The sequence below is a fragment of the Bos javanicus genome, chromosome 29 (genome assembly GCF_032452875.1).
Source record: "Bos javanicus breed banteng chromosome 29, ARS-OSU_banteng_1.0, whole genome shotgun sequence".
Lineage (NCBI taxonomy): Eukaryota > Metazoa > Chordata > Mammalia > Artiodactyla > Bovidae > Bos > Bos javanicus.
In genome coordinates this window covers 49,275,485-49,284,358 of record NC_083896.1, presented here as the reverse complement: position 1 = coordinate 49,284,358, position 8,874 = coordinate 49,275,485, and the positions used below count along the sequence as shown (strand labels likewise).

The 8,874-nt window shown below is 59.3% G+C and overlaps 1 protein-coding gene across 2 annotated transcripts in view; it reads left to right on the top strand.

Moving 5' to 3' along the window:
* KCNQ1 (potassium voltage-gated channel subfamily Q member 1) overlaps positions 1 to 8,874 on the top strand; it is a 379,885-nt gene that overhangs the window by 230,613 nt on the left and 140,398 nt on the right. The gene's annotated exons all lie outside the window — the stretch shown is intronic.

Genomic DNA, 8,874 nt, shown 5'->3' with positions numbered 1-8,874 from the left:
CAGCCTGCGAAGTGCGCTGAAGGGAGAGCGGCGTGAGGAGCACGGCACTGAGGTGACTGCGGCTGTGGAGTGCGCGGCCAGAGGAGCATCTTGAAGAGACGAGCGCAGCCTGAGCAGAGCGCGGCCCAAGGACCGCGGCCTGAGAAGAGCCAAGTCGTGAAGAGCGTGGCCGCGAAGAGAGCGCGGCACTGAGGGGACCGGCGGCTGGGAGGAGACAGCTGCGCGAGCTGCTGCGCGTGCAGGGCGCAGCGACCGTCTACAGAGTGGCTGCAGTGGCCCCCGACTGGGGTAGATGTGGCAGCCACCCCGCAGCTGATTGGATAGCCTGCAGGGGCGGGCGTGCCACGTGCCGCTGCGCGGATTGGCCGCGGTGTGGAAAGCGGTGTGCCGCGCTCTGCCATTGGCTGAGAGGGCTGATGCCGATGCCACCCAGGCTCGCATTGGCCGGGCGAGCCCAGCGCCACGTGCCACACCCCGCCCAGTCCGCCCAGACGCTATGCTGATCCACCCCCACCTTCACCCCACCCCCACCCCAGCGGTCTGAGCGTCCACCCTTGCGATCGGATTCAGTTCCCCGCCCGCGGCGCACTCAGCGCCCAGCTTACCCCTGATGTGTAGCCGTGCACCCCGGAGTGACCCTGAGGAACATCTGTGGCTTTCCACAAGGGTCTGGCCCTCTGTGCAGCCCTCCCCAGGGTCCGAGCGGGTAGGTGAGCGGGGTGCACGGGCTCCCGTGTGGCTGCTCGGGGAGCGCACCTCCCTCTCCCTTGGGGGTGAACCTCTCTTGGGAGCTCTGCTCCTTCGTCTTCAGGAGACCCTGTGAGGAAGACGCCACGACTTGCCCAGGCCACCCTGTGGGAGTTGGCAAGGCTGAGGTGGCCCACGTGTTTGGCCTTCCTCCTGGACCCTGACTACTCTGTATGAGACCTCCTCCTTCTCCTCCTAGTCCTCCAGAACCTGAAGGGGGTCCTGGCTTTGCCTCGTGATTGCCTCCCCTACCAACCATCCTTCCACCCACCACCACCTAACCACCCAATCGTCTGTTCACCTACCCATTGGCTCATCCATCCACCCACCCTCTCTTTCCTTCCCTCCATCCTTCCCTCCATCCATCCCTTCATCCTCATGTCTATGGAGCTCCTCCCTGGTGCCAGGCACCTACCAAAACTTCAGTGAGAAACCCTGTCTTCATGGAGCTCTTGCTCTGCTGAGGTGTTACCAGCAAGCCTGGGGCAATGTGAACCTCCCATTCCAATTGCAAAAACAGTCTAGGGACATGGAACTCTAAGGGTGTTCTCTGAAGTTGTTACCCCTGGCCTTCCACCCAGGGTTGAGTGGGCAGTTGTCCCCACACCCAAGGCGTGCAACAAGGGCGTTCATCTCAACTGCTTTGAAAAGAGCCAGGAATCTCTCCAAGAGCGACTGTCTGGTTTTATCTTGTGATTCAGGCTAGAGAAGAAAGGGAAAATGGTTTTGTCTTTTCAGAATAAACAGCTTGCTCTTGGATCTTCAGAAACTGACCAGATTGGCCATCTCCCTGGCCCCCTGATCTCCATCCCAGCCAAAAGCCAGGTTGGAGCACTTGATTCAGAGGGTCGTCCACCCTTGCTGGGAGGTCAAATACCAACCACCAGGATCTCTGTACTCAGAGGGCCCCATGCTTTGAGTTTAATACTCTTTTGTCACCATCTTGAAATTATTATTTCATCTTGAAACTTGTGTTTTATGAGTAAAGTCTAATGGGACAATGGAGAAGGCTCCAGGGGCTTGGACTCTAGGCTCACAAGTGGTGCCACCCCACTCTCTGGCCTCCTATGCCTGCTCTGCCTCGTCGTCCACACTCCCCAGGGGTGACCCTCTTCACTGGCCAAGAGTGGCGGGAAGGGACTGGCATCCTGGGCCGCAAGCTGCCATGCTGAGACCCCTACTTGAAAATGGAGGTGTTGCTACCAGCTTCACAAAGCTGCCAAGACAGGAATAGAGGGAACACACAGAAAAGCAAGGCAAGGACAGCAGGCCCAATGTGCCCCCAGGCAGCGGCTCTTCCTGCTCCGAGCAAGCAGGATCCGGTTCAGACCTCTGCCTCTGGGGCCTCCCACAGCTCTCTGTGGGAGGTAGGGCCCCTTCCCCGGACACCCTGAGGTCTGTCCATCCCCACCCACCCCCAAATATCAGGGGCGCAGGAGCCCCAGGACTTCAGAGCAATTTCAGAGATTTCTACAGAACAAAAATCCCTGCCTGTGTGGGGTTTACATTCCAGAAGGAAAGACAGAAAAGAAATTCTCCAAGTGCTCTGGATATTCTCCTTTGTCAGAACCGGTGATCCCTGGGTTGCTTTCCTTAGCTCTGTCGTAGGAAGTACCAGGTTTGACCCCTCTAGTCGTCACTCATGAATGCCAGCTTTTTCCCAACTTTTAGATCTTGGTTTGGGGTTTGCTTTTAATCCAAGGATGTTAAGCATGAGATGAAAAGTCACGTAAAACAAATCCACTTAAAATGGTGCCCACCTCTTCCCAGCAAAGACTGACAAAGCACGTTGATTAGACTTTCGTCTTGAAAGCTGATGTTTTTTCATTGAAGTTAATTTATAAGGTTATGTGAGTTTCTGGTGTACAGCAACGTGGTTCAGATGTGTGTGTGTATATGCTCTTTTTCGGATTCTTTTCCACTCTAGGTTATTACAAGATACGGAGTATAGTTCCCTGTGTTGTACAATAGGTCCTTGTTGTTTATATATTTTAAATATAGTAGTTCTATCTGCTGATCTCAAACTCCTAATTTATCCCTCCCCTGCTTCCCCCTTTGGGAACCATAAGTTTTGAAAACTGATTTTTAAAAATCCTTAAAATTGACTTGACCTTATGCCTCACAAACATGGGCTTCTAATTGTGTGCCTGGGCGGGGCGCATTGCAGGAGTGGCTGAATCCGTGCATGCGTGGTTTCCCGTGACGGGGCTCGCACCCGTGTGCCCTCTCACCTCAGGCCCTGAGACCACAGGCCCTCGGACTGTCCCCTCACAGACCAGCTTGCGGAGGAACGCCGTGGGCACCGCAATTTTGTGTGCCTGTGTGAGCGTCTCCCCGGGGCCATGTTTCAGCCAGGCCTGGAGCCCGCTGCTGTCCTTTCTGACACGGCCTGGGGAAGGGTGGTTCCGTGTGCTCAGCCCTCACCCCCTCGCCGCACATGGGGCGCTGTCAATCAGCCGGTGCTGCCGCCAGCCCGGCGCACCTGTTGTGTGCCCCCCGGCCCCGCCTCCCCCGGTCCTCTGGGGGAGACAGAGAGGAAAACAGTCCGATACTGAGAGGGGTTTGTTGTCTCATCGGGAGACAAGAGACACGTGGGAATTGGCTGAAGGAGCCTGTGAGGCTGGGCAGACTCCAGGCCAGCCCGGGACAGACTGGGGGCTGCCAGGCGGGCAGCGGGGGAGGGGAGCCTGGAGCTGGCCTTAGGCACATGGGCAGAATTCAGCAAGGGAGTGCCAGGCATGGCCAGCTCCTTGCCGGGTTATACTGAGGTCCCTCCCCAGCCCGGAACAGCCACAGGGGCTCCCTGGTCCTGGAGGCCCTGGGGGTGTGGCACCCCTCAAGACTGCGGGGTGGGCATGGGGCAGAGAGCCTGGGCACCTGGCGGCCTTGACTCTGGCTCCCCATGTGACAGAGGGCATCTGGTTTATCTCATCCATCCCTGGTGAGGGCTGCTCCCTCCGGCACTGATATTTGAGGTTCAGAAGGTTTCCTTGCGGGCCCCTGCGCCCGAGTGCACGCACGCACACGCACTCACAGCTGAAGAGAATTAGGCTCTGAATGTCCACTGGGCTTTTCTCTCGATTCTGAGGCATTTAGAATGGGGGCGGGGGATTAAGGGAGGAAGTCGCTGAGCTAATTCTCCTGCTTTTGCCAGCACAGAAGTGCGGATGGGGCCCAGAGCCCCGCCAGTCCCGGAGGAAACACCAGTTCTCCTCAACGCGGGGGCCGGGAGGGCAAGGGGGTGGGAGCCTCACCAAGTGCCAGGGGTGCAGGACCCGCCGAGGGTGCTCTGAGCCACGGCTTGCCTCCAGCGCTCCCCACCCCGAGAGTCTCAGGGTGGGACCAGCTTCAGCTCAGCCAGGTTCCCAGAGAGCTGCTTCCCTCCAAAGCAGAGAGGCCCAGGGCCACGTGGCCAGCTCAGCCCCATCTTCCCCGGGAGGCCCCTCTCCCCACGCTGCTCCCAGAAGTGAACAGGAATGCAGAGAGGGCCGAAGAGCCTGGGGTCTCCCTGTGTGCCTGACGCAGTTGCCAAGACAGTGGAGACCACAGTCTCCACATCCTCTGCCCACAGCGCCCCCCCCCACCCCCGCCCCGGGTCCCTCTCAGAGCTGCGCACTCGCTGCGGGCGACACCCACCCCCACAGCTGTCCTGGGTGGGGGCTCTGTGACCCTCCCATCCCCACCCACTGCTCTTTCCCCCAAATCTCCCTGGCCTGTGTTCTGCACTTCTGAGCTCGACAGCCCCATCGAGGGCGGGGTGGCCTTGCAGGCCAGGGTGGGGATGAAGTACAGTGTGGGTCAGCTCTGCAAAGTCTTGGGGAGAGAAGAGAGGTGGTGAGGCTCAGGTCTCCCTTCTGGAAAGATCACTCTGGCTGCTGAATGGAGAGAGAACTGGAGTGGGCAGGGAGGCAAGGGGGCCCAGCAGGGCTGTGGAGAGACTCGGCATTGCCCAGTGAGAGAGGCAGGAGCCTGGGCAGCAGGTGGTGGCCACGAAGGTGGAAGAAACAGCCAGGCCAAGGGCTCCTGTGTGAGGCAGCTTAGGGAGGACTCCAAGACTGAGGCCAAGGGCGAGCTGCAAGAAAGCATAGGGTGGGTTTGGAGGGAAAGTTAAGGGTCAGCTGGACAATCTTAAGAGACCTCCCCTACCCCCAGCTACAGAGACACCCCACGGCCTGGGGGGGTATCCATCCACAGGCATGGCCGTCTTGGTACCCTGCCCATGTTAGCTGCTTGGGCCCGGGGTGGGGCCCAAGTGTGACCAGCTGGGGCCTGGGCCTCCCAATTCCAGGATGTTCTTGGGCCTCCCCCCCAGCACCCCTTCTCTAAGAAGGAAACAGGAGTGGAATTATGGGGTGGGGGAAGTGCCTTTAGACAATCACGCTGCCCTCAGGTCAGTCCCGCCTTCCCTCACGAGCAGATTTCCTTTCCTGAATTGGGGTCAGCAAGAACGTGATGCCGGATGGGTGGGGGGTCTCGAGGGCAGGCGGTCCTGCTGAGTGGCAGCGTGGGGTGTGGGTCACTTCCCATCAGGAGGGCAGCTGTGCCGTGTGTGTGTGTGTTTGGGCATTGCATGGCCAAGCCTCCCTGAGCCAACCCCGACTCCCCCAGGGCCCCCGCTTCGACGCGGGTTAGCTCAGCAGCTGTCTCCTGAGCACCTGCTTGGGCCTGGCTGCACGCCAGGCATAGGGGGTGGGAAAGCAAAGTGAGCTGCGCCCTGCCAGACCCGTCGCCTACAGGGCCTTTCTTATCACTACCTTCCAGAGGCAGCTTCTTCCCACGGCGCATCCCACCCCAGAGCGTGCCTGCCCCCACTTCCTGCCCAGGCCTGCCGTTTCCACAGCCATCACTCATCCCTGATCTCCAGGCCCTTTGGGCTGGGTGGGCCCAGGGCCTCTGAGGACGTGGACAGCGCCAAGGCCACCCCGGAAAGGGCTTTCAAGGCTCTCTCAGGTTCTGGGAAACGTGCGTTCAGACCAGAAGTCCCATCCCCATATCTCTGGCGGTTATGGATTGTTTTTTAACCATCACAGGGTCCTCAGCTGATATTTGTGGTGAGGACAGATCACTGCAGAGAATTCACCATGTCCTCAGTGTGCTGCTGAGGGGCCAGTCAGCTGCAGGGAAACCCACCAGCCCTCAGATGAGGGGTGGGTGCAAGCTGATTGACTGTGAGGGGCTGCGGGTGGAGTTTGGACCAAAAAGACAGGAATGGGAAGAAAAGGCCATCTGACTCTGGTACCCTGTGGCTGTGGGGTTTTAAGAGCCATCCATGAGGTTTTTGAGGCTCCTCCCTTCCCCCTGATTCTGGTCTGGACTTAGTGGTCTGCTTCTGACAACTAGAGAATGGTGGCAGGTACACAGCATGACTTTCAAGGCCAGAGCATGCGTTCCTCCACGCTTGCCCTCCCTGGGATCAGTGACTCTAAAAAAAGCCAGCCACCATGTTGCAAGGACACCCAAGCATCCCCGTGGAAGGGTCTGCGCGGTGGGGAACAGGGCCCTCTGGCCAACAGCCCCATGAGCGCACCATCTTGGAAGCGGATCCTCCAGTCCCAGTCAAGCCATCAGAGGACAGTGGCCCTGGCCAACGTCCTGATTCCAGCCTCCTGAGAGACCCTGAGCCAGAACCACCCAGCTGCTTCTGGGTTCCTGACCCCCAGAAATGTGTGTGATTATAGGTGTTCCTCTCTTTGTGAACATTTGTGAAGCTGTGAGGTTGTAGGGTAATTTGTTACTTGGCAGGAGCTAGCAGATACAGCCACCCTTGCCAGATTCAAGCTGACACTTGCCAGGGCACCACGGAGGGTGCAGCCTGCCTGCCTGCCAGCTTTGCCGGTGGTTGACAGCTTTCAGAAAGGTGCTGAGTCCCTGGAGAAAGCGTGCTGTGATGGGACAGAATATCTGCCCTACGAGGTAGGCGAGTCATAGATCTCTACTCTCTCAGAATTGGAATTCTTCCTCCAGGCCAGTGGCTATCAGCCTGGAGTTCCCATGAGAACCACACCCCACGCAGGTCCCACGAGCACTCTCAACTCGGTGGGTGGTCTCTGGGCAGCGGAAAGCGGTCCGTCCCAGCAGGGGGGTGGCTTTGTGACATGGTGCTTGTGGTGGGGAGAAGCTGACAGCTTGACTTTAACCCAGCCACTGTAGTGGCTCTTCCTCCCCCGGAGGATATCCACGTCCAGGTCTTTAGGACATGCCAGCCTCCAGGGCTCCCGGGCATCAAGGGGTCAGGTCACTGTGGTGTCTTCTCACTGAGCGGGTCTGAGCCCAGCCCAGCTTGCAGGACACGAGCCTGGGGCCAGCGCAGATCCCATGCCCTCTTCCCTCCTCCTTTCCTGGTGCCCCGCCCTTGGGACCTGGCTGTGGACCTGCACATCGGTCCTTTTGCTTCCCGTGGGTGGTGGTTGTTCTGTCGCTCAGTCATGTCCAAGGCTTAGCAGCCCTGTGGACAGCAGCACACCAGGCTTCCCTGTCCTTCATCTCCTGGAGCTTGCTCGTGTCCACTGAATCAGTGATGCCATCCAACCATTTTGTCCAACCTTCTCATCCTCTGTCTTCCCCTTCTCCTCCTGCCTGCAATCCTTCCCATGGGTGCAGCTTCCTGTTCCTCAGTTGTGGCCTATGGGCTGGAGGACGGACCCCGAACTCCTCAATGTCTTGTCCCACATGGCTGGTTCTCAAGGGACCGAGGCCTGGGAGAAGCCTCAACAGCCAGCTGTGTCCTGGCTGTGTTCTCTGTGCCGATGAACATTGATGGCCATCTCCTCCATCAGCCCCAGAGAAAGGGGAGCAGGCGTGCTGGTGGAGGGGGCAGCGGGAGGCCCTTTGTGGGTGGACGGGGCACCGAAGGGCCCCCCTCCATTTTTCTGCTCTTCCTGAGTCTTTGGGAGAGACTAGTGCTCATTGGAACAAAAGGCAGAAGCAGCAGGAATGGACGGGGTTCTGTTAGAGCCCCGGCGGTCGGGCACGAGCCTCCCTGGACACAGACCCCATGTGGGGACCGAGCCCCTGCCTCATCGGGCAGCCCCTGCCTCCGAGGACTCCCCTACTGGTGGTGTTCTAGGCCACCCACTTGGTGTCCAATTGGGAGTCCCCGTGAGGCTTCAGAGCAGCCTGGACCCAAGAGAGTGATGGGTGGGCATGGCTGGGGCCCCTCCATGTAGGAAAGTCTGTTTTACCAACAGCTCAAGGTGGTCAGTCTGGGAGGCCCAGACGTAGTAGCTCATTTAATCCTGTCACAGCCACTGTGGCAATGGGGGAGCCGAGGCACAGTGAGGTCAAGGGACTTGCTGGTCACCCCACAGGCAGCAGGTGCCGGAGCCCAGCTTTGGGCCCCCGGGCATCCTGGATCTGTCTGTCTGTCCTTCCCTCTCCACCACATGGCCTCAGTGTGCAGGACACGGCTCTGTCTGCATGGCTACCACACGGCTCAGATGGGGGGCCTGCCTGGCCGTGGACATGGGGCTCACTGGACAGGAGGGTGGTGTGGGTGGTGTGGGCCGTGGACCCCCCGAGGCGCCCCGCCCTGGAGCCATGCTCCTCCCCCTGGGATCCCCCAACAGATGACCAGGATAGGGACCCACACCACCCTGCTTGCTGACTGTTCCCCTTGACATGACATTCTTCTTTACGTAGTTGGGGAGCCTCTGGAACCCCTCCTCAGTCCACACTGGCTTTCATTCTTGCAGGCACCGAGCAGACCCGCCTGCACACGTCCTCAGCAGAATCCTTTCCTTTCCAGGGTCTGCCCTCTGACGCCAGCCACGGGGGCAGCCGAGCAGCACCAGGCCGGGTTTCAGCCCCGGACCAGGTCTGAATGCAAGCCTCCGGCAGGCAGCCTCACTCTGAGGAGTCAGAGGACCCGGTCAAAGGTGGGGGCTCCCTCTCCTCCACCCAGCTCCCTCCCCAGGCCCGTGACCAGGGGCCCAAGCCTTCCTCAGGACACGATGGCAGCAAACGTTTTGCAGATGGGACGCACTCAGAGCCTGGCAACTGGGGCGGCTGCAGCTGCTGGAGAACATGGCTGGGTTTTTACGTGCACAGCAAAGCACCCGGTCACCTTTCTCTGCTTGGAGTGTAATCTTTTTTTGGAAGCCTTGCTGGAAAATCTGAATCTTGTGAGCC